Genomic DNA, 26,862 nt, shown 5'->3' on the forward strand with positions numbered 1-26,862 from the left:
GTGGCTGATTTTCCACATAAGTGGATTGTATGGCCAACACATCCACCCCGTTCTCCAGTGAAAGACGGGGCCGTAGCCAAAGCAGTAAAATGTTCTTCCATTATCCCAAACACTTTATTACAGTAAAACAGCTTTAAATCGTATGCTTTGAAAATGTCTCTCCCCTGTGCTTTAGTAGCCATGCTCTTCACAAAGCAAAAAAGGTTTATAGATCACTGCACTGTACTCAAAGTTATATTCTCAAGCAGTCCCCAAATGCCCATAATGATGTTCTTTCCCAGCATTTAAGAAGCTGACATGCTTGCGCTGAGAGGCCTTTGCAAATACAGGTTCCTATTTGCTGCATTAAATCCAAACAAATCCATAAATACTTCCTATCTTCCCCAGCATCTCCCTAGTTCCCCTAGAGCTAAAGAGTCACTTAACAATAATCCTTCCTCACTTATACCCCCATAATGCCAGCATCTCCCCTTCCCCGGCTTGCTTTCTGCCTTCACACTCATCCCACCCGCCATGGACAAAGCCAGGCTCCCTCACTCATCCCCTCACTGTTTGATTCCCCCTTCCGCCCTTATGATGCTGCCTTTAACTCTTGGCCTTTTCACAAGGGACAAGAATAAGGAGGCAGACAAAGCAACTGAGGGATGAATTTATGGAGACGTGAAAGGTTACAGGAAAATTCGGCATCATCAAGGTGCCTCAAAAGCCAAATACTTGGGGCAACTTTTCCCTTCCTCATCATGTCACAACAATGAAAGCATCACTTGGGCCCACTGATACAGGCACTGTTAAGACAAACAGAAATAGACTGAGCCTACCCTGAACAGCTTACAGCCAAACAGATAAAACAAAGGGTGGGAGAAAGAAAGGATAATTAACTCAATTTTACAATGGGGAATCATCACTCAAGATAACACAGCGACTTGTAGAAGGCCACATAGGGGGTCTGTCACAAAGGCAGAAATTGAAGCCAGATCAGGTCTCTTCAGTCCCAGTCCACTCCTTTAACCACAAGACCATCCTTCCGGTCAATAATTAGTGCTCTAATACACAGGAGGCCTAGAATCAGTTCCATGTTCCAGTCATTCATTACCTGGGGGATGACAGGGACTTGGAGTCCTTTTAACTGTTTTAGATTTGCAAAGGAGCCATGAAAAATTCTCATTGCAAGCAAAGCCACCCTCAACCTACTCCACCTTTCCCTTCCCCCTCTCCAGCAAAGAATCATGGACTTGGGGGGAAAAGTGGTGCTTTTCCCCAAAAAATTCTCTCCTAAGACTTATCCAAAAGCTCAGGAAAACACCACTCTTCCCATCACTGTCAAACATATACAGCTCTTTTTGCAATAAATCAAATAGAGTTGACACATTTGTGCCAGAGACGGACTTGTAGTAAGGCGCCTTTGGGGGATAAATTATTATGAAAAACTCCCTCCTCCTAAAAAAAGATGTATTAATAGAGCCCCAGATCTTGCAGTTACCTCTGCTGCTCTGCACTATGAATTAATGGATTAGCGTTACTTGTTAATGTACTTCCCTCTAGACACATTTGCCAGCCTCAGTACAAAACATACAAGAAAAGGAATGGGGAGGTTGGCAGGAGGAATAGTGCCTGACAGCCAATCCCCTCCAGAAAACGGTTTCAATTGTATCTTTGCAAAATATAATAATCTCATGGTCAACAAACCCAGGAAAAAGAAGGCGGGGATAATAAAACAAAGCAAACACCCCACAAGTCTTGGATTTATCCACTGGCAGAAACTACCTGCAGGCAGCTTAGGGGAGATAACGTCTCAGATGGAGGATACAGCCAGGCTGGTGAGCAGATGACAAATGAAGGGTAAAAGCAAACAAATAATAACCCCCTGCATCTCCACTTTATTAAAATGCTTATAGGGACATGGAAATCACTTTATTGGACTAGAGCAATGGTTCATCTACCTCTGCATAGTCTCTGTGACTGTGGCCAATGCCAGATACTTAAGACAAACAGCATTGTAACGGGGTGGCATGCTGCAAGGCCTGATGAGCCTGAGGCTAAACCAACCCTGATTACAGAATGAGCCCCACCTGAGAGGAATCAGGCAATTCCAGTATAAAAGGACCAGGAAGTGGCAGAGAAGGGAGAAAGCCCAGGAGGAGGTCTCCAACAGGACCCTGAGTCAGCAGGGGAAAAGCACCAGCTGAGAAAGCAAATTCCAGGCCAAAGGTACTGGGAAGCTGAAAGTCAGTCCCTCAGAGAAAAGGGGCTGTGCCCAGCTGAAACTAGGATGAAGGCTGTGGGAGTCTGTGTTTTATTTGAAAGATGTTATCTTGGACTACCTGGAGAGAGAGAGACTGAACTAGGGTTGGGACCTAGAGGGCCACTATGTACCTGAGGACTCAATACACTGGACCTCCAGAAGAGGATTGTTTTAACTACCTTTGACCTGAGTGAGTTCTTAAGGGGCCCTGAGGAGAGGGAAACAGAGGCAGGCTGCCTGTAGCATGACCCTGCCTAGGCCATGAGGAGGGTATGAGAGGAGACCAACCCCACTACAGGCATGAAGTCCTCGCAGTGATGTGATCTGTGCAAGATTACAGATTGTGGGAGGGGAGGGAAAATTAACTATAGCTGTTGTCCCTCACAGCTTTGCCTGCACAGAACCCCAGTGATTTAAATGGGGGCACTGCATGGGCACAGCAGTCTGCACTAGGCAGGCCCTTTTCCTGGAAGTAGCTGGCCCTCCCTTCAACTGCCCAGACACTGCACCATACTCCTCACCTTGGTGCTCAAGCATTACACTCTCAGTACCTGTATAAAAATGGCAAAAATGCCAGAGAAACTTGTTAAGAGGAGAATGCAGAAATTGTAGGTAGTTGTGGGGGGAGGGGAGAGCTAGTTTATTTTTAAGCAAAATACCTAGTTGGGAGAGGGACTGACATTCCTCCCCCGGTCCCCATTCTAGGTCACTGCCGCCTATTTAAAAACCAGCGTGAGGACAGAGAATGAATAATGTTAACAACAAATCACTGCCTCTCGCCCACCTTTCATTTATAACATAAGAACTGTTATTTTGCCAGGTGTGACTGACCAAGCTGGGAATTAACACAAAAGGGAGTAGCTCTCAGCCAGATTTACTGAGGAACAAGAATATTTGCAGACAGAACATTTTTGTAGCCAGGCTAGTTATAGAAATTAACTACATGTAGGAGGTGCTTGGAAAATGGTATGAAATCTCCTCACAACTAGGAAATAGGAGGATAAAATGACAGCGTTCAAATGGGAAATTTCCCCTTCATCACCAGCCCTTCCAGCCAAGTATTTAAATAAAGGTCTAACTGCAGTTAAGAAATCAGCAAGGCCAGGTCTACACACAGATTCTGCACTGGTATAACTATGCCATTTAGGGGGGTGATTTTTTTATCTTAGTATTTATACCAGTACAATCATAGTGCGGATGCAGTTATACCATCATACCTTATTCTCCTTCCCCTAAGGGAATTCTCCTTCTCTTTTCGCTACCAGCTGGATCATCGGGCAGCCATTGATCCAGCAGGGATTGATTTATTGTGTCTAGTCTAGACACGACAAATCGATCCCTGAACGCTCTCCCGTCGACTCCTGTACTCCAGCTCGGCGAGAGGTGCAGGCGGAGTCGACTCACTGCGGTGAAGACATTGCAGTAAGTCGATCGAATTACATCGAACGTAGCTGAATTGCGTAACTTAGATTGACACCACCCCCCCTCCCCCGCAGTGTAGACCCGGCCTAAAGGAATAAGTGATATGGGCATGAATACCTTTACACCAGTATAACTGCATCCACAGCAGGAAGCGAACCACTTTAACTATACCAGTTTAAGTAAAGCCATACAGATTTTTTTATATAGACCCAAATAAGGCTCAGCAGCACCCATTCCATGAAGGATAAAGAGATCCTTAGATCAAAGATGTAACCATCAGCACTGCATGGTGGGGTATTAACCCTTCAAAACTTGCCAGCCATATGAATCCTGAACAGCATGCATATGAACAGCTATCCCCCCAAAGAGGGGGGTGGAGAGGAAGTGAGAATGTGTTTGTATCTTTATCTTCATTTCCTTACTTTAAAGAGCACATCCATATAGTGGAGCTGTGATTGTCAGAGTATGTCCTGCAAGGCAGAAAGTTTAAGTCCATTTCAGATTAATCTCTCTTCTGTTAACACTTCATGTGTAAAATGATAAGTAAGTCCCAGTAAAGTCAAAATTGGCTTTTTCCCTCTGGAGACCTAAATGGCCTTTTCAGGAAGTATAATCGCTTTCATCTCATGGAAGCCATTTTAGTAGTGGAGGTGGATTTTCTCATTTCCATTTTATTACTATACATCTGTTAGCCATCCAGACAGCATCACATACACTTTATAGCACAGTCACCAAATGACACCTGTTTGTTGAATATATGTAGGTTGCAGAAATGAGGCTCAAGGGAATCACCTGTGTGATTTACTCCCGTAATGTCTAGCCAAACACTAGATTATTTTGGCCTCCCCTAGATCATATGGTTAAAAGGTACCTGTATGGCTCTTGCATGTATGACTTGTGAAGTTGGAAAGAGGCAAGATTTTGAAGGGTCAAAGAGATCCCTAGGAGAGTGCTCTTTGGGGAAAGGAGAGTCTTTGTTGTGTGTTTGGACAGCGTGCAGCACAATGGGGTCCCAGTCCATGGCTGGGGCTGCTAGGCACTACCACAATAGAAACAATAATAATAAATTTTAGTTGATGCAAGGTGTGATGTACCACTGGGAGCCCAGCTTTTAATAGCACAAACAAGTCTTGGTCTACATAACTTTGTCTTCTTTATAAGAGTGAAGAAAATAGGTACAATGGGATGGCAGCACAGAAACAGAGTGTTACACACAAACTCATGTCACAGTTACATGATTAAGCTTATTAATTACTATTCTTTATATTGCACAGCGCTCAGAGATCCCAATCAGCCTGGGGCCTCCTTGTGCTAGGCACTGTATCTATCCAGGGTACTTAAATGGCCCCTGTTACTATAGTATCTGTGTGCCTCATAATCTTTATTGTACTTCTCCTCACAACACCCCTGCAAGATAGAGAAGAACTGTTATTCCCATTTTACAGATGGGGAAATGAGGCAGAAACTAAGGCCCATATACTCAAAAGGTATTTAGATACCTTGAGAATGACAAGATAATTAGGTGTTTAAGGGATACTCCTCAAGCATCCTCAGGGGCTTTAAGAAACTCGCCCAAGGAGACAAAGGAAGTTTACAGTAAAACAAAGAATTCAAGTCAGCTCTCCTCAGACATAAGCTAGCATCCTAACCACCAGACCAGCCTTCCTCTTCATCTGCATATGAAATGACCATCCCTTCCCCACAGAACTGACACTACTTGCAGACAATGAGAAACATCAGGGGGAGAAGACAAATACAGATATTAACTATGCACGGGTTTGACATTGCAGGGTCAAAATTGATGCAAGAGTGCAATGTGTTTTAAGCAAGTCAGTGCTGCAGATCAACACTTGAAAAAATCTCTCTCTCCAGGAATCAGACAGACAGTTGAACAGATTTATGAAACTCTCAGAAATGGGTCAAATCTTTTGCCAACCAGCCTTAGCAGTGTCCCTTTTATCAACATCAATAACCTGTTAGAATCAGTAGCAACTCTAAAATAAGTCTAATCTTGATTAATTCCTCTGGAATTTATGGTAATAACATGAATCTTGGACTCATTTAGCATTAATTCTTCTACAGAATTTCTTTCTGCAACTCAACATTAATGTACCAGTTAATAACTATATTAGTTTTTGAAATATTACCAACTTTTTTCTAATACTAACCTTCCATTGGAACATCAGGAGAACAAGACTGCCTGGCGCGGGGTGCGAAGGGAGGAGCAGGATGGGTTTCTTTACCTATGCCCAAAATGCCATGTTTAACTAAGACCCTAAAAAAAGTGTCATATTTAAGGAATGAAAAAGCCTATCCTTTTGCAACTCATACAAAAAAGGAGGAAGGATGGTCTTGTGATTAAAGCTCTGGGCAGGAATTCAGTAGCTCTGGGTTCAATTCCTAGCTCTGTACTCCAAGGGAGACCCTAGAACATAGTCATTTATTCTCTCTGTGCTACAGTCCCCCATCCAGACAATGGGGATAATACTATTCCCTTTGTCTCTCTCATCTGTTTAGATCTTAACTGCCACAGTTTCAGGGCAACTTCACCTGTATTCCCCCTTCATGGTCGACTGACAGCACATACTTAAAGGCCTCAGGCTCCCAACAATCACCTCTCTTGATCAGAGACATCTCTCTCTCTCTCGCTTGCTCCTGATGGGGGAGGGGGGGTTTGTGTTAAGTTTGGACAGTTCCCTGGTTTAAAGTGTGATATCCCCAGCAAGCCAGTCTGCCTAACCAGGCCAGCATCTGCACTTTGCTTTCACTGAAGAGGCTGTGAACAGTGTAATCGCCCACAATTACAAGTTTCCACACAGCTCTTTCTAAGCAAGCAATTTATTCTTAAGGTGAAAGCGTGGCAGAGAAAACATTAACACAATAAAAGAATCTACATGCCTGCTAAAAGGCTAACCAGAGGTCACCCCAACTCCAACCTCAGGCTGTGGTAGGTGTCAATCCTTCATAACCCACAACTGGCTTTTCCCCCATGGTTATAAGTTCATAACTGTCTGATTCAGAACTGGATCACAGGCGGGACCCTTCAACTGTTTCTTTATACATCTCAGGCCTTTGATCTTATCTCCAGGAACAGGGAATCAGCAGACAAATAACCACTCCTCAGGGTGGAGCTTCAAAAGTCTGGATTTTTGCATAACGGGAGGTGGGGAAACTTGCATTGACCTCTCCCTGGGAAATCCATGTCACACACATTGTCCCAAAAGCCCATTTTAATCTGGCACAATTTCACTTTACAGTAGGTGCCACATGCTGAAATCAGAAATGTGATTGCATCACACAGAGATACCTGGGCTAGCTTTAATCTAGCCAGCACAAGTACCAATAACAGGAAAGCTGCAGCAGCACAGGCTAGCTGTAAGTAGCCAGGGTCTCAGGTGGCTTATACTGCCTGTGCTACCGCAGCTTCACTGCTATTGGTATTTTTACTAGCTAGATTAAAGCCAGCGTGGATATGCCTACACATGCTGCAAACACCCCTCTGACCACAATGTATACATTCCCTTTGTCTCATCCTGGAAATGTCTTTATATCCAGCTCTGCCTAATCTCACTTCCATATAACAGAGTTATTGCTGGAAGGAGCAGGAGGAAGTTGGGGCTATGACACTGGACCAAAGAACGTGTTGATGATTGAAACCAGCACCTTTTTCAGAACACTTTGCTGCAGTGTTCCACATCTGGTGAGCCTGATAATTTCCAGATCCCATTTGGTGGTGAAGGCCTCAGCACAATTAAAACAACAAAAAACAACCCTGTGCTGCTTGTAAGCTGGTATGACAGGATGGGCCAGCTCTCTCCATTACCTACAGCCTCCTCTCCATTACCTTGCACAGAAAGCTCCACTAAACCGAATCCTCACATTCAGACACTCAAGAAATTATTCTTCCTCTCCATGCACTTGCGTAACTCCCATTAACTGGAGGCAAGTTACACAAGGGCATGAAGGACAACCCTTTTAGCTGAGATTTCTCCATTCCATTCTGCAGCCAGGTCTCCAGCTGTTCCATGCTATGGGGAGCTCAGGGTTACATGGTCATCACAAAACAAACTGTTTGGTAATAACTGTTTAAAGGAAACTGAATTTCTGCCTCCTGAGAGCTAAGCAGTAGCTGAAATAACTCAGGGAACAGATGCTTTAACTATAGCATGTGCCTCTTAAATGAAAACCCTTGTGGCAGAGACAACAGATTCCTTTCACGGTGCCCCATTAAAGGAGCAGCACAATCTACTTATTTTAATAGGAAGTTTTTTTCCACGCTACTTTCTACCAATGCAATTGTTCGTGACGTGCTCTCAGATGCTTGCAGGAAAAAGTTCCTTCCCTATTGAGAGTGTCATTTACCTTTGAGGCACATATTGTGTTTTTGGTTTTCCCTATGCTGTGAAATGGAGCTTGAAAATACAGTACTCCTGAATTAGTTTGCATGCAGGGCCTTTCAAATTCCAGGTACCTCAAAGCAAGGAGTTGAATCCCACTTTAGTACTTCCTTAATTGCAGAAAGTCATGAGCAATCTGTGTTGTTGTTTATTCGTTAACTTGTTCTCCTCCTACTGGCTCTGCAGCATAGAACACAACAAATTGTGTGGGTCCTACATAAATAGTAGCTATTGCTGTACTGATTCCCCTTATTAATTTTGGGGTTGCAGAGTTGGATATTTTTATTTAAAGAATGATAATCTGATGGGGATCATCATCCAGATTCACAGCTATAATCCTGGCACTATACATCTTCTTGGAGCGCAGCAGAGTGAGGGGTATATGATGCTCCTTCAGCACTTCTATATATACTAGCATCTAGGAAGAAGTAGTCAAGGCTCTACAATAAGGTGAACAAAAGTCAATGAATTTTTTAAAAAATAGATGTTTTTATTTAATCAGATTTTTAAATTGAAATTAAATACATTTTCTTTTTAAAAATCAGCCATATTAAAGTAAAATTAAATTGACAAACTATGGTATGTCTAACTATAAACTATTAAAATAATTTTTTAAATTTACAAAAATGATGCTGCATCAATGATCCCTCAAAATGTTAACAAGTTAAAGGAAGCTGCTTTTTTAATTATATACAGAATCTAGGGGTGAAAACGTCTAACTTTTGAGGTCAACTCAAGCTCTGTAAATACATCACAATTTCATATACTTCATTAAGTATTGTGGAAGTAGAGAAAGAACTGACAGGGATTTGTAGGGGATCTTAATGCATGATAGTCTCTGTTAGCAAGAGTTAGGCTAACTGTAACCCTAATAACGCAAGATTTGTAGAAGCGAGAATTGTGTGAGGCGAGTGGAAAAGAACTGTGAGAGAAGCTGTTGTGACCTTGTGTAGAGAATGTGTAGATAATATGAAATATAGACTGGCGTCTCTTTAGAAGTGAGAAAAACAAGATATCAGGATGACCTATGTATAAACAAAATGCAGCTGTTGCTTATTATTGTCTGTAACAAAAGTATAAATGTTTGCTGTAACTGTTTACCTCTTAAGAGACCTGTCTAGGAAGGGGAGACTATGTCCTAGTGCACTCTCCCCTTCTGTAGCTGCTAAACAGAATAAAGTATCTGACTTTGCTGTACCCAACCAAAAAGTGAGAACTGAGTTTTTCTCCAACAGTATGTATCTATATGATTGTCCATTTTTACAGTGGAGTAAATGCTGGTATTTATATTTTTCCAAATGGCAAGTACTTTAGTTGATAAATCAGCTAGAAGCTGACAAAGTAGGGAAGCTTGTTTTCCTCTTCCAACCTTAAATAAAAGCAAGGTGGGAGAGGCTAAGATCTGTAAGTTCTAAAAACATAAAAGGACCGGAGCCAGATTTTTAAAAGTAGTTAGGTGTCTACAGATGCAGATAGGTGTCTAGTGGGAGAGTGCCATGAGGGACATAATTTAGGGTCAGAACTAATACCTAAGTCGTTCAGAAATACTTCACTTTGGCCCTTAGGGAGGATGTTGTGACCCTTGTTGCAAATTTGAAAGAAAAAAAAAAAAAGCTTCTGTAATAAAAACAAACACAAAATGCATGACTAAAAGGCAAATTTAAAATCTATTTAAATTCCCACTAAAACTACTATCTTTTACACTAATTAAGAATTAAACAACACAATTATCAAAACAAGATTACAACTGCAATTGAGATAATAAATCAACGAGTTAACAATAATATGGATTAAAAGCAACAAGAGACCAAATCATCAGATGAACACAATCAAGACTTAAATCATGAAGTTAACATAATACATGATCAATTCTTATACATATTAGCCCTGGAAACCTAAGAAAGCAGTCTACTTCTCAGCCCTATGAAGCAGTACTTACACTCCTTCCTGGTTGACATTTACTACGTAATTTCTACAGCTGACTCTTTCACTGAGTAATTTCTCTCTGCTATCATAACAAGTGATCAACAACCTCTAACATTCCTTATTAGCGGAGAGTGGTTTCTGTAAACACTGTTTTTACAACCCCAGGTAACACGTGATGATTTAAAATAGGATTTACTTAGCACATGAATATCCAAATTCTATTTTTCACACACACACACGTGTGCGCGCGTGCACACACACACACAAAATACTTAAGGGTTGGGGGGGAGAAAAGAGAACAGGTGAAGAGGGTTACTTAGAGAAGAGACTGGCTCTTTAATTTGATCTTCAAAACATCAGTGTCAGGACTGCTATTCAGGAAACCAGATGATGTCATCTCTGGTGGGTACTGTAGGCTGGCCAGTGGGCTTCCTCTGGGCATTTGGCTGGTCAGGCTGGCATAGCTGATGGAATTTTTGTCTCCTCTTTCCTGAGGGAGGGAGGTGTATCATCCCTTCTTGGCATTGTGGTGGCCAGGGAGGATCGCACCTCCTTTTGCGTTTACCTAGATCTTCAAGATTATGAATTTGGTTTGCTGCATCTCCCCAAAGATGATCTGAGCAACTCAGGGGATCATAGGTCTAGAATACAAATAACATGGTCTGCTTCACCTCCTGGCACCTCCCCAGAGATGATCTGAGAACATCAGAACATTACAGGTCTCGTATCCAAATAACATGGTCCAATCCAGGTTGAAGGTGGGCAAACTTGACCTTTGGTCAATCTGGAAAGTCCCATCTCCTACTGGTAGTTCTGTAGCAATACATGTCACTAGACCACAAACACAGATGTGCTCCGAAAATATGAGATTCAGAGAAGAGAATTCCATGGATGAGGTTCTGGGGTACTGTGTACAAATGATCCAAGTTCCTGTAGGTCCCTACATGCTCTAGACATGATGGATGACCCAATTATTATTTGTTACTTCGCATATACTTCCACTCATCCGTACTTCACTCTCTCAGCATTTCTTTAAATATTCTGGACTTTTTAGTGGTAAAGAATCAAAGAACTAACCATTCATAGTCTGACCAGGTGAAGGGGAAGAGAGATGAGGAAAGGCAGAGTGTGTCCACCACAGAGAAGTGAAGAAGGAGGAATTGCACACAGCTAGAAGTTTCAAACCAATACCAGGTCCTCAAAATGGAAACTAAGGAAGATACCTCTCAAGATCCAGCAGGTACAAAGGGACAGAGAAATGTAAAGGGCCACACATGTGGATGGTAGCTTGGTGCAATCTGTAAAATCAAGCTTGCCTGCAAAGAGTTATCCAACCATCCAAGGAAGATGGCCAATCCCTGTTGGAGATTCAATAGTCAGAAGACTCGAAAGAACATTCTGCAAGGGACAGGCGGACAGCAGGATGGTGTGTTGCCTTCCCGGAGCCAAGACATGAGACTTCACTCTAAGGTTGGATAAGCTTCTGAAGTCAACTGGCAAGGATCCATTGGTGATGGCTCATATCAGCACTAATGACAGTGTGTCAAGGATATCTCACAGACAGAAGATGACTTAAGGGACCTCGAAAGCATGCTAAAGAAGAATAATGTTGAAGCGATTTTCTCAGAGAAACTTCCTCTCCCATGGGTGAAAGAAGACAGAAGAGTCTAGAAGTGAACTGCTGGCTAGATAAGTGATGTAGGGTTTGGGTTCTGTGTAACATTGGACCACCTTCTATGAGAAGAAGAGGCTTTATAGTTTGGATGGCCTCTGCCTCAGTAGAAGGAGGACCAATCTCCTTGGGACAGGCTGTCTAGACTAATCAGGAGAACAATAAACTAATATCAAAAAGGGAGAGTAATAAAAGGGAAGATATAAGAATTCAGCACAAAATTGAGATGTTGAGAACAAAATTTGCCAAGGAATCAAAGGACAAGAGGAAAAGAAATTCTTGAATTGCCTATACACCAATGCTAGAACTCTGGGTAGAAAACAAAAGGGATTAGAATTGCTCATTTATGAGCAAAAATTCAATCTAGTTAGTATTACTGAAATTTGGTGAGAAGATTCACACTATTGGAATGTTAAAATCAATGGATCAAACCTATTTAGGAAGGATAGAGTGGGCAAAAGGGGAAGGGGAGTGTCTCTCAATGTCAAAAATAGCATTACCTCCTTCCGAATCACTGATAACTTGAAAAAAAATAATCTTGAATGCTTATGAATCAATGTCCTAATAGATAAGGCACAAGTTGGGTATTAGTTGGTGTTTGCTACAGACCACCAAATTGCACCAGGGAACAGGATGACCACCTCCTTAAACACCTATTTATAATCTATAGGAAAAAACGTTGTGTGATCATGGGGGACTTCAATTTGAGTGACATGCTGGAGGTCTCATGCGCCAGAAATAAAAACCTTGGAATTTCTAAACTTTATAGATAAGTTAACTAACTCAAAAAGTGTTGCAGGCAACTTGGGGGCATCTTTTACTAGACCTTGTCTGAACAGATAAAGAGGAATTTATCACAGAACTAAAAATTAATGGTAGTTTAGGTCAGTGATTCTCAACCAGGGGTCTGCAGCTCCCACAGCCAGTTTAAGAGGAGCTGGGAGCCCTAAACCTTGGCGCCCTGTGTGGCAGAAGCCCCAAGTCCATGGGTGGAGTTGAGGGGATACTGGGGGGGCTTTGCCCCCCAAACTACAGTGCCAGAACAGGGCAATCCCAGGGGCAGTTCCACCCCCTCAAACCTCCTCCTCTCCCCCCTGAGGCCCCGCCCCTTGGCCAGGTTGGAGGCGGAAAGCCAGAGCCAGGCACTGCAGGGCGGCGGCTGCTCTTGCTGGTGCCCTGGAGCAGGTAGCAGTGTTCCTCTCCCTGCACCCTGAGCTATACCCCTCACTACACACAGCCCCTAGCTACCACTCTACCTGCACCCTGAGCAGCTGTCAAATTTTGTGAGCTGAGCCCCCGCTTTGATTTATAATTTTTGTTTGTATCCCCCCCCAGCCCAGACAGACTGGGTGGGCTGCTGAGGTGAGTCAGGAAATGGATGTGGTGCTCCCTCCCTGGGTCACGCCCCGCCAAAATAGAAGTCAAACTATGCCTATGCCCAAGCCCCCACCACCACCACACAACAGCCAAAGTCTGAAGCCCCAGCGCTCCACAGGGCTAAAGTCCAAAGCACCCCTGCCCAGCAGCTGAAGCCCAGACCCCTGAGCTAGCTCCCCTTCGCCATCCCACTGGGCCCCAGAGCTTTTATAGCATGTTGAGGGGGGGATCAGAAAGAAAAAGATTGAGAACCCCTGGTTTAGATAACAAGTGATCATGATTTGTTATGTGCAAGTGGACCAATAATATATATATATATTGGTGCTTTAATAGGGCCAATTTGACAAAGCTGAAAACAATTAAGAGTTAAATCAGCTGGGAGGAAGAATTTAATCAGAAAAACATGAATGATAATTGGGAATCTTAAGAACACCTTACTTGATGCCCAAAAAGCCACAATTGAGAGAGAAGGCCATACTAGTTAAAACAACCTGGTATAGAAGGGAAGTGAAGACAATTATAAAATATATATGTATAACAAATGGAAGAAAGGGATGTTGATAGTAATGAAAATAAATTAGAAGTTAGGAATTGTAGAAAATTGATAAGATAAGGAAAGGTACAGAATGAGAAATTTAGGGCCAGCAGAGTTAAGGATAATAAGTAGTATTTTTTTTAAATATATTAGCAACAAAAAGAGTCCAGACAATGGTATTGTTCCACTACTCCATGAAAATGGCAGAATTATCAATAATAATGCAGCAAAGGTCAGAGTGTTCAATAAAATATTTCTGTTCCATTTCTCAGGAAAAAAAACAGATTATATAATCTCATCATAATATGATGATAACACTCTTTCCACTCCACTAGTATCCCGGATGAGGTTAAACAGCTACAAAGGTTAGACAGTTTTAAATCAGCAGGTCCAGATAACTTGCATCCAAGAATTTTAAAAAACCAAACTGAGGATCTTGCTGGACCATTAATGTTCATTTTCATTAAGTCTTGGAGCACTGGGGAAATTCCATAAGACTGGAAGATAGATAACGATGTGTCAATTTTTAAGATGGGTAAAGGGGATGACCCAGTAATTACAGGCCTCTCAGCCTGACATTTATCCCTGGCAAGGTAACAGAGCGGCTGATATGGGACTCAATTAATAAAGAATTAAAGGAAGGTTATGTAATTAAAACAAATCAACATGGGTTTATGGAAAATAGATTCAGTCAAACTAACTTGATATCTTTGAGATTACAAGTTTGGTTGATGAAGGTAATAGTGCTGATGTAATATACTTTGACTTGATACCACACATCATTTTGATTAAAAAACTAGAACAATATAAAATTAACATTGTGCAGATTAGAAACTAGCTAATTGATAGATCTCAAAATGTAATTATAAATGGTGAATCATCATCTATCTGATGTATTTCTAGTGGGGTCCCCCAGGGATTGGTTCTTGGCTCTATGCAATTTAACATTTTTATCAATGACCGGGAAGAAAACATCATCAAAAATCATCACTGATGAAATATGAAGATGACAAAAACTTTGGGAGTGGTAAATAATGAGGAGGACAGGTCCCTAACTCAGAGTGATCTGGATTGCTTGGTAACCTAGGCGCAAGAAAACAATATGTATTTTAATACAGCTAAATATAAATGTATACATCTGTGAACAAAGATGGTAGGCCATACTGACATAATGGGGGACTTTATCCCAGGAAGCAGTGAAATCAAAAAAGATTTGGGGATCCTGGTGGACATTCAGCTGAACATGAGCTCTCAATGTGACTCTATGGCCGAAAGAGCTAATGTGATCCAGAGATGTATAAACAGGGGAATCTCGAGTAAGAGTAGAGAGGTTATTTTACCTCTGTATTTGGCATTAGTGCAACCGCCGATGGAATACCGTGTCCAGTCCTGGTGACACAATTCAAGGACGTTGATCAATTGGAGACAGTTCAAAGAAGAGCCACAAGAAGGATTAGTAAACTTGCCTTATAATGATAAACTAAATAGATTGTTAGACTCAAAAAGTTCAAAGAAAAGCTTAAGTCTGTAAGTATCTACATAGGGAACAGGCAGTTAATAATGGTCTCTTCAGTCTAGCAGAGAAAGGTATAACACAATCCAAAGGCTGGAAGTTGAAGATAAACAAATTCAGACTGGAAATAAGGCGTAAATTTATAACAGAAAGTAATTAATCATTGGAACAATTTATCAAGGGTTGTGGTGGATTCTTCACCACTGACAATTTTTAAAATCAAGATTGGATTTTTTTTCTAAACTACATGCTTTAGGAATTATTGTGGGGAAGTTTTATGGCCTATGTTTTATGGGACGTCAGAACACAGGATCAGAATGGTCTATTCTGGCCTTGGAAAGGGTCATCTCTAAGCAAAACAGCTGTCAAATTTTGTTAACATAAACCTTATTTAAGCTAAAGAAATAGTAAGAGTTTGCAGAACAAGAAAACTTTATAGACTAGGCCTCACTGAAATAGGCACTATGAGGAAAATAGGCCTATCTGTATATTTAGATACCTAAATAAGTTTAAAAATCTGGCCAATAGTGACCAAAAACATTCAGTTAATATCTGTTTAATAAATCAGTTAATTTTAAAATGTGAAACTTGTTTTGATAAGGGGAAAAAAGTAAGTTTATGTTTCCACCATTTAAGGTAGTTTCATTTAATAAACAAACAATTTTTAAACATGGGTTTTGTGCTTTTTAATTGAATTCCCATTTCCATCCAAATATAGTTCATCACAGATCAAGAGTAAAAAAGTTATCATTCAGTAAATAAGAAATTAATCATTCACTATTTTCTAACAAATTAAAAAGAAATCTGTGTTACATTATATAATTGTTTAAATAAGTCTGTGTGTGTAGATATGGTGTATCCGCCCGGTTAGCAAAAAAGTAACATTTACTACAAAGACTAAATATAGCTGAAAACTGATGTGTTTGAATGGTTATATCAACCAATGAGAATGAACCTCTCTTTAGGAATACAACTAAAGTACAAATGCAAAACAAGATTAAAGTAAATGATTTAAATCAAGGTTTCCTGCCTGCTGATTTAAATAATGATTAGAGTCAGATTTAAATCAATCCCCCCCTGCTCCACCTTGCAGGCATCAGCCTTTTACCGCAGGGAAGGATGAACACCACTCCTTTAATACTCAATCATTGCTACTTTTTCAAATCAGGCATTCATCTCCTGTAACAAGGTATAGACAACCTCCACTTCCCCAGGGGTTAAATGCACTCTGCCTCCAGTATTCTGCAACATTCCCCGCAGTGACAGCAAGAGAGTGGGAACGAGAATCAACCCTAAGCATCCCAAATTACAGTGTGCAGCACTGTTCCCTTAAGTCACTGGGACTGATGTTTGCAATTGCAAAGAAGGAAAAGTTGACCAATTCCCACTCAAAGAGTTCAGCTTTGGCAACCGCAGATATTGTGATAAGTTTCATCACCGCAGGCCCATGAAAGAGTCATGACTGTAGCTGACCAATGGAGAAATATTTAATAAGTACCACATGCTTCCCAATTGCTTTAAGACACAATGTATCATAAAAAACAACAACACGACAACTGTGCAGCTGCCTGAATGGATCATGACTTAGGTATTTGGTTTGCAATTGTATCTTACAACAAAGCAATAAAACCACATGCAGCAGAAGGCAAGAGAATAAAGAGATGCAAAATGACGGTACTGATGGAGGACATACGATCAGCACAAATCTGGTGAGAGGTGGGAGGACACAGCTGCAACTTAAGGTACAGGGGCTTGTCTCCTTATCAGCTCTGACTGAGTTACTCCCATGGCTCTGATCTGATAATACTGCCTTATGGTACATCCAGGGCTCCCCATGTCACTTAAAGGATACAGTTAACCTCAGTATATACCTTTCCTTGCCTCTCAGGCTCCCATACCCATAGCCCTCATGCCACTGTCCTACATTTATTTCCTTCCTCTTCCCATCAGATTTACACCCTCTGCCTCCATAATATCTACATGTAATTCTTGTCACGCTGAGGAACTGCCACATTTCCTAATAAGTATAAGACAGTTTCTTGATTTAGTTAACAATAAGACACATGTAGTTAGGAGGTAGTAAGGCCAGATGATGCAATGGCATAGTCCAAAACCCTTTTATATCAGGAGTTAGGGGTTCAAATCCAACCTTCTGCAACACACAAAAAAGTGAGTTTGGTAGGTTCCTCCTAGTCCCCATTTAGGGCCTCATTCTGCGCCGGGGTAGTCTGCTCCTGAAAGTTAGTGGGTCCTCCTGGTCAGCCTGCCCAGTCATTTACAGACCTGGGAGATACTGAGGAGAGAGGAGTGGTCTCGGTAGAAAGAGGTGTTTGGGCTGGGGGCAGGGAAATCCTGTTACTGTTTCTTTAAGGGTAAAGAGCCAGGATCACTGCAGAGAGGGTGAGACAGGGCCCCTCCCCCAAATAATTGGGGATGAGCTCAGAGAAGGGGACCAGCATAAATATTGCCTCTTCCCTCAAAGCAAGGCAGACACCAGAAGACATCAGCAGGGCAAAGCTAGCCTACTGAGCAGCCTGATTAAGGAAAAGGGGTCAGCCAAAGGAGAGGCTAACAAAGATCCTACAGGGGGCTAATCCATTACTCAGCTCCAGAGAGGAGAGCTGAGGGGTCATGCGTAAGGAAGGACTGAAAAGAAATAAACCAGAAAAGCAACTGGGGAGTGTTCCAGAAACAGTCACAGGGAAGAAGGAAGGAACCAGAGAAGACAAACGTTCTAGGCATATCTGAGTAAGGTCCTTCTTATGCTTATGGCTGTTATTAATAAATGAGACCTTTGGGGGGGGAAGGAGTGGGGGCTTTAGATTAAAAAAAAATCTGTCTAGACTTGTTTAGAACCCAGGTGATGGAAAGTAAAACTCACCTATGGTGCCATGCCTGACCAAAAGGGAGCACACCAGGGTGACCTCCATGTCATCACAGAGCCAAAGCCACTGAAGTCAATGGAAAGATTCCATTTCAATGAGCTTTGGCTCAGGCCCTTTAACTTCACTGAAATCTGGCACAAGTAGCATTCTTTATGCTCAAGGAGGCCAAGTCCCGAAAGAGCAAAGGATCATGTGGATCAGAATTGGGGTGTAGTATTGGCAAAACTGTGAGGAAAACACTTGCAGTATTGTCTTGCTCAGAAAGAGAAAGAAGCCTTTTTTGTAAATAAAAATTCAAGTGTCACTGAATTCAGTCCCCATGAAAAGGCCCCTCCTCCTTTAATTATCTAGTGTATGTTCTGGACAAGGAATGCATTACTTTTTACTGTTAGCAGACTCAGTTTAATTTCATTCCTACAAGAAAGGCTTGTAAGATACGATGGAGAAAATGTCAGGGGCACTATAACTAATGGTACAAATTTCAATGGCAATTATTTCCTAGCAATCATTTTATCATTTGCAGGGTTTCACAGCATAGGTCAAACAGCTATTTTCTTCTTATACCCCGCAAGCCATATGCAGTGCAAAAAAAAAAAAAAAAAAACCAACCACGCCTAGGAAAATAAAGTAACAACATTGCTGGTTCTTGAAACAAAATTGAATTGGTGGATTATCTTTCTAAAGTAGATTTATCTACTCAACCTCTGTTTGACATCTCAGTCCTTAACTCCATTTAAAATAAAAAAAAATCACTCTATACAGTTAGTCATTTCACACACACACACAAAAATAAATTTGTTAAAATTCCCTCAACAGTCTTAGTGGGGTGACATTATACCCGTTCATTTACTGGAGGACAAAAAAAAATTTGATATTCAACGATGAGGAAAGCAGCTTAGCTGTGGTGCTGCTTTGGAGACAAGATGTGGCTTCCCTAACGCAACAGACAAGTTCCCAGTGATCAAACCAACTTCCAATATGTATATTGTTTACCCTGTGGTTTTCCTTCCATGTTTACTACCATATTCTAAGGCCCTGATTCAAAGCCCTTTGAGGTCAACGGGCTTTGAATCAGGTCCTAAATAGAGCAATCCCAACCATACATAAAATATTCTGAATTTGCACCTTTTTTTGTAGGGGAGGAAATTACTTATTTCTACTACTTGAAACTATTAACAGTGCTTTACCTGCATCCTGCTCACTGCTTTTATCCCAATAGCAATCAGATAGATTCTACCTCCCCATCCTAAAAGAACAGTGTGACATTACACCCCATATTCTTCACAGAAATATGGTTATGATACGAATATGGCATAACTAAGATATACTTTATGCAAGATGGCTCATGTAAGATATCACTGGAAAGGTTATGATTTACTAAATGTGATTATTCAATGTGCATGCATGTATCATTTCTGTATCTGAAGTTAGGAATATTGACTATGTAACAATTACAACTGTGTGCACAGTTGGGGAGAAAGGGGGATGCCCTCCAGACAATCCTCCTGAATGACCCATTTAAGAAGAACAATAGAACTCTGAAGAAACTTATCGCCCATCTTCCTGGGATGCTGCATTGACACTACAAGGTTAGGTGATGATGGAAAATAACCCCTTGGACACTGCTGGTACTTTTCCACTGTAGGGGGATTCCCACCTTAGGTAAATACCTTTTAAGGGCTGGGGGAGGAGGGTTGGACTCTCCTCCATTGCCTACCCAAGAAGAAAGACTGCTGAAAGTACCTGAGGGGAAAGGCAGAGGTGAGTCCAGATTGAGACGGGTCCAGTCTGTAAACAGAGATAACTGGAACTCTAAGCTACAGGAAATCTGCATCCTGCCTAATTCAACATTTAGGGTGAGAAATTACATTTTGTAACCTGTTTCTTTACTGAATCAAGCTTAGTTTGTGTGTTTTGTTTTATATGCTTAGTAATCTGCTTTGTTCTGTTTGCTATCCCTTATAATCCATTGAAATCTGTCTTTTGTAGTTAATAAACATTTCTTGTTCATAACATAACCCCATTTGTGAAATCCATATCTGGGGGTGCAAGAAACTGTGCATCTCTCTCTTCACATTGAGGGAGGGGGCGATTTTTATGAGTTTGCGCAGTACAGAGCTCTCTATGCAGCGCAAGACAATATACCCTTGGGTCTGCACTCCAAGGGAGATGGGCACCTGAGTGCTGGGGCAAGTCCCTTAAACTGAGTCTTCCCAGAGCTGATCTCAGTGTCTGTGTCTTTCTGCAGCTGAGTGTGGCCCTGCCTGTGTGCGCTAGGGGAGGCTTAAGAGCCTGGCTCAGCAAAACAGGGTAAAGGGGGCCCAGGCTGGCAGAATAGGAGGGCTCAGTGCTATCCCAGTACAACAGGTGGTGCCTTAAAGGGGGGCAACCCATCACAAACTGTTCTGTGCAAATCATGTGCGACTGGAAGAGTTGGATTTTGAGGCTAAATCAGTACACAGTTTTCATACTGGCACAGCAATCAGTATTCTCCAATGGAAGTTATTTACAGCTACTGAGGATAGAGAGCACAAAAAAAGATGTCTCACTGGAAATATCAGATTTATTTACAGTAACATTTCCACTAACTATGTTACCCACTTGTGGGTAAAAATGAGTCCAAAACCAGTGTAAGTAAATCTAAATATATGAAATAGTTTGGATAGTTGGGATTCTCTCCACATGGAATGACAAGAAATAGCCTCTTGGGAAGAGGGAAACTACAAAGACAACATACCATGTCATAGGTGATGTCTGAGAACACCATATTACTATGTTAGAAAGGGCCTGATTTAAAAAAAAAATTAAAAGATGCCTATTTGCATGCATGCAATTACCATGTAAATCCCAAAATTGCAGTAGGCATGCATGCAATGATAAGTGCAGATTGCAGCAGAGACCTCAGGCCTTACCTTATGAAAATCAGACCCTGAATGTCATACAATAAGCTCCAAGGGTCAGATTATCAAGGGCATTAAGGCACCTAAAGATACACATAAGCACCCACAAGGCACCTATTAGCATCTGAAATCTGGCCCTAAATGCATACCGAGAGCCAAATTCCAGCTGTGGCCCATAACAGGCGTGATGGACAGGCATGCAGCTTTTGCAGTGTATTAACCTGCACCCACATTCTAACAGAGAAAAGCCCCATGGACAGCTCTCTTCATAGAGTCTACCGGGAGTAAACTCAATCTGCATAGGGAAGGCTGTTCATAGGAGTCATTGGTAATCAAGAAACTATGAGCAGCAGCGAGGGCTAGTGGAGAGACCACAGGACTGGATCTCAAGAGCCCTGGGTTCTATTTCCAGCTCTGCCACTGGCATGCTGTGTGATCTGGGAAGGGAGTCACTTCCTCCCTCTGCATATGTCTACACTGCAGCTGGGAGTGAGCGCCCAACCCAGGTAGACAGACTCTCACTAGCAGGGCTTGAGCTATCATGCTAAAACCAGCAGCATGGCTGGGGTGGTAATTTGTGCTACCCACCTGAGCTTGGACCCAGGGGCTGAGATGGGCTGCAACATCCATGAGGCTATTTTTAGCACACTAGCTTGAGCCCCACTACCGGGGGATCTGGCTACCCACACTGGGAGACTTGCCCCCAGCTGCAGTGTAGACACACCCTCTGGGCCTCCATTTCCCCTCCCCACTCCTTTGTCTGTCTAGTTGGATTATAAACGCTTTGGAGCAGGGGCTGTCTCTCACTATGTGTTTGTACAGTGCCTAGCACAATGGGGCCCTGATCTCTGTTAAGGCCTCTTGGAACTAATGTAATACAAACAAAAAATGAAGACCAGCTCCCTCCCCTCCCACACACACCACCACCACCACCACCCTCTAGGCCATGTCTCCCAAATCCTCCCCAACTTCTGTTGTAAGTTTGGTTAATTGAGTGATTTTTGGAGGATTTGCTGAGAGTTTTCCCATGCATGGCCATACGCAGCATTAGCCCTTGAGTTGTAGAGTCTTTAAATCATGCATTGCATGTATTTAATCATTTTTTTAAACAAAAATATGCAAGCAGCAGGCTTGAGGGTTGTGCCTTTGGCATTTTATAAAGGTCACCCTTTCATGTAGAGGAAAAGAGGGTTGAAAGTTAATTAAATTATATTGAATACGCATCCAGATTCTCCAAAGCAAGCGCTTTAACATCTGTAAACAACAGCCAGTGCTTTTAGAGGTATTTTGAGGATGTGGTCATCAGATAAATCTGACTGTGGGGCTTGTAAGAAATTTGGCTGCATTGTGCATATTTTGTTTGTAAGTTCCCTCAAAGATATTTTTTACCATATTGGGAGTAGTTTACTACTTAGATGCTGAACACCTCCTGTTAGAAGCATTCTAAACCTAGTGTATAATAACAACTGTTCATGCCTCAGACTATACAGGCTTATGATGGCAATAATAGCCTTTCAGATGGGACCTTTTGTGCTGATGGGTATTAACACATGCATAGCAGAAGGATTCCGACAGTCATAAAGTAACTTGAATCCTGTCAAAGGCCAAAGTAATTTCAGCCATTATGTTAGTGGGAGCATGCTGCGAGCATGTAACAAAATACGATCACTGGGAAGCATGTGGGAAGCTTATGATTTTCTTAAATTCATCTGGCATAAAACGCGTGCATTCTGTGTAACTGGTTCTGTGGCCGTGACAGACCTGCATCTGATTCTTTCTCATACTGTACAGTGCATCCATTACATGCCTTAATTAGGCCTCATGCCTACAAGCTACTCTGGGCAGGCAGCCCCTGGCAACCATGCGTAGTAACTTGCAGGTTTGGGGCATTAGCAAACAATGACAGGCATTAAAAAAATGACAGCCAAGAGATCCACTCAATGGTGCAGCACGTTCCCACCTTATGGGAGGAGCTCCCAAAGAAAGCAGGAATTGATGGCTGCATGGAAGTGGCTGCCTGAGTTGAAGAGGATGGGAGGCGTTGTCACATATACTAACATTCATAGACAGCCCCAATTTTCACAGGGCTTCCCCATGTCCTGCAAGCCAGTCTGCAAGTTAATTAATACCACAGCACATGCCAGGCTTCCTTATGCAGCATCACAACTATTGTGCCTCTGCATACTGATGCTGTGTCAGCAAGCAATGTGTGTGTCGTGATATATGGAGGCAATGTCCCACACTGACATCAAGACATGAATCTGATGCAGTATTGTGGCATGATGTTCCTAGGAAAGAAACAAAAAAGAAAGAAAGATGTCGCCCTGTGGTAGGGGTACCAGCAGGCAAGTGCTGCTGTCATGAATGCTAAATTCTATGGGGAAGGAACAAGAGTTTAAATAGATTCCTTGCCCTGGACAAGAATGAGAAATGACAATCTACAAACAGAACAGTGAAAACCCTCCACCCATTCTAGATTGTCCTATCTACCTATCTGTTACTATCATCTGTGTGATTAGGAACATAGGAGTTGCCATATGGGATCAGCCCAGTGCTCCATCTAGTACAGGATCCTGTGACAGTGGCCAGTATCAAGTGCTCCAGATAAGGTGCAGGAAATCCTGATTGTTAGATGGTTTGTCAAAAGCCTTAAAGGAAATTCCATCAAAAGATCTGGATCAGACAGGCCATCCAAGGGGCAGCACATTTCAAGGAGGTTACAGGTTCTTCTGATAAATAACTCTATTGACAGGGCTCAGCTACCCTGCAGCAACAGGTTTAGAGTGTGGTCCTTGCTGTTTGTTACCCTCCTTTCCAGCTGGGTTAAATGAGGCACCAGTGTTACACAGGGAATCAGTAGCTCAATCAGTCTGAATCCCCAACCCCGTCTCCTACACTGAGCACTGAATTAGACATTCTTTGTCATCCTAAGGAGTAGCAATGGGGAAGATAGTTAATGAACTGGAAGTACAATGTCCCCTCTTCTTAAGATTGTTCTTGTGCATATTATATAAAAAGGTCTGGGTTTGTAATGAACTTCAAGTAGCACCCAGGGGCACAGTCAGGGCCTTTCACCAGTTACAGAAACCCCAGTACAAATTGTCTCTTCGGATGCCCAGCTGTTCTCCTCTAATAAGCATTGACAAAAAGCAACTGGGTTTATGATCTGCACATAGGTTCAGAGAGCTTAAATTAGTGTTATAACAGCAGTAGCCGTTGTTGAAAACAGGCTGCTGCTTAAAAGACAAAAAGAAAAAATTAAAAATAGGTTTCCTGCTCCAGATTTTATTAGTGGCAGACACATTGATAAGACTCAAAAGTCTAACTAGCCTGCCTAATCAATGCTGTTAAAGCAGAGCCTGTTTTTGTTCAGAAAAACAAATATCTTAAAGAGAGAGACCTTGCCTGGATCAGTGCCCTTTGTTTTAATAAAGCAGGCAATAAGGCCATATTTTGGGCCAGATCCCCAGCTCATGTAAATTATTGTTGCTCCACCGATTTCAATGGGGATATGCCAATTTACGCCAGCCAAGGATTTGGGTCAGTTTTGCTATTTTTGGATTGTTCACTTTGCTCTTATGTTGTCAAGTAAGGTAGACAAAATCCTTGTGCCAGAAAGCTTGCTGGGATCTGCTCTATATAGGGCTTACCTTCTCATGACTGGTTCTTCATTGGATGCCTTTGACCACATGGGATGCAAAATCTTTTCACTCAGTCACTGCATTCCCCCTGCCAATTCCACCCATCTAACCAGCTTCCTCACAGGAGAGAGGAGTCCACTGTGCTTGACTGAACTGACCCCAAAACACCACAGCCAATTCCCTCTGTAATGATGGGAGGCCAAAATCACTTCCAAGGTATGTCCCGCCGGACCTGCCTCTCCAGAAATGCAATGGAGACACTCTCTCCAATTAGTGGACTAATCCAAGGTTATTTTCAGTATAAGAAAAGCTAGAACTCCTGGCAGTCCACAAAGCCCTAAGCAATATGCACAACCACCTAGGCACCAGATGCCAGTTTGTCAGATTACAAAATATTGTCTTACCTGACCCAACTGGGAGGCCCCAGGTTGCAATGGATGGCCACTCTGGCTATAGATATATCTATGGCAAGTATAGCCTCACCACTTAGCTCATGTAAAAAGAAGCATCCATGAACAGAGATATTGTCATCTGTAGCCAGAGATAGACTTATCTATAAAATACCAGTGGAGAATCTTCAGAGGGGAATGTTTGCCAGCTCAATCACAAAACTCCAGCATTCTTCTTTGAGATTCCCAAACATGAAAGCAGTGGGAGGAAAGATGTATTCTTAATCCTTTTATCAAGCCCATGTATCTACCTCAAATATGGGTCAATGCAGTTTGGCAAGCTGCAGGCTTTTAGTATCAGATACTCCTCTCCTCAAGGCAGAAATAAGTTATACATTCATTCCCTGATTTCCCAAATAACAAAAACAAACAACAACCCACAGATTTGTTCAGATTCATTCCACAGAATTGAATGGCATCGCAATAGAGATTAATTTGGCCAACTATCTTTGATTTTAAGAAAGGGTAGTTGTGTTTATTCGGAAAGAATAAAAAAAAAAGTTTTGCCACACCCAGCTTATTCCACTAAATGTTTATTAATAAATAAATAATAAAATATAGGATACATGTATATACATACTCTCATCTCATCATCTTTCCCATCTTTGAGTACACTTCAGTCCCTTTGTTTGTCTAAAACATCAACATCCATCTTTTCCTCTCAAAGGAAGAGCACATCTCAAAGGACTCATTTCAAAAGCAGAAGACAAGGGCCCTCTGTTACTTCTTCTAAAGTCCTTTATGTCTTCTCCAAAGCTCTCTCCATCCACTGTGGCTTTTTTAGCCAATACTGTAGATTTTATGCTACATCTCAAATTCCCAGGAGAACATGAATTGAATATGTACGGCCAGATCTTCAAGCAGGGCAATGTGCTGCAGCTCATACATTGAAGTCAATGGGACTACATAGATGCTTAAAATTAAGCATGCACTTCAGTGCTTGGCTGGAACAAGGCCATGGTACCATAGGCGGCGAGTTCTATGGGCCCGTGGAGCCCAGGCCCCACCAATAATCCTAAAGGTGGGCCCAGCTCCACCAATGTTTGGGCCCCAGGCCTTGTGCTTTGGGGGGGTCCCCGCGTTGCAATGCCAGGCGCTCTCACCGCAGCAGCAGCTCCCGGCAGAGGCCCCAGCAGCATCTGGGCTCACAGCCCATTGGCCGGGAACCCCAGCCAATGGGAGCTGCCGGGGGTGGTGCCGGAGCTGCCTGGCCGCGCCTCCACAGCAGGGAGGGGGAGCGAGCTACCAGCAGCGTCTGAGCCCTGAGCAGAGCAGCAGCAGGGTCTGTGCCTGTCAGACAGACTCAGCCGGTGAGCTGTGGGGGCAGCCAGACACATGGACACAGCCGGGGTTGGTGGGGACAAACAGACACAGCCAGGGGTTGGGGACAGACAGACACAGCGGGGTGGGACAGACAGACACAGCTGGGGGTGGTGGGGCAGCCAGCCAGACACAGCCGGGGGGTTGTGGGACAGACACACACAGCGGGCGGGGGGGGGCAGACAGACACAGCCGGGGGTGGTGGGGGCAGACAGACACAAAGACACAGTCGGGGGGGGGGTGTTGGTGGGGACAAACAGACACAGCTGAGGGGTTGTGGGACAGACAGACACAAGGACACAGCCAGGGGGTTGTGGGACAGACACACACCAGGACACAGCCAGGGGAGTTGTGAGGACAGACAGACGGACACAGCTGGGGGGTTGTGGGGACAGACAGATGGAGCCGTGGGCGGGGAAAGGAGCAGCAATGGGCACCCTGGGGCTGGTATAAAATACACAGGATGGGGGGAGTTTCCTGAGGGGACTATAGCAACACCCCCCGCAGAGCAGACCCAGGTTGCAGCTGGCTCCGCCCATCACAGCCCCCTGCCCCACAGAGACCCACACAACCCTCTGCCCCC

At 42.8% G+C, this 26,862-nt stretch overlaps 1 protein-coding gene across 2 annotated transcripts in view; it reads right to left on the reverse strand.

Annotated features, from left to right (window-relative positions):
* TSPAN4 (tetraspanin 4) overlaps nucleotides 1-26,862 on the reverse strand; it is a 645,425-nt gene that overhangs the window by 547,123 nt on the left and 71,440 nt on the right. The gene's annotated exons all lie outside the window — the stretch shown is intronic.

The sequence above is a fragment of the Mauremys reevesii genome, linkage group 4, assembly GCF_016161935.1.
Source record: "Mauremys reevesii isolate NIE-2019 linkage group 4, ASM1616193v1, whole genome shotgun sequence".
Lineage (NCBI taxonomy): Eukaryota > Metazoa > Chordata > Testudines > Geoemydidae > Mauremys > Mauremys reevesii.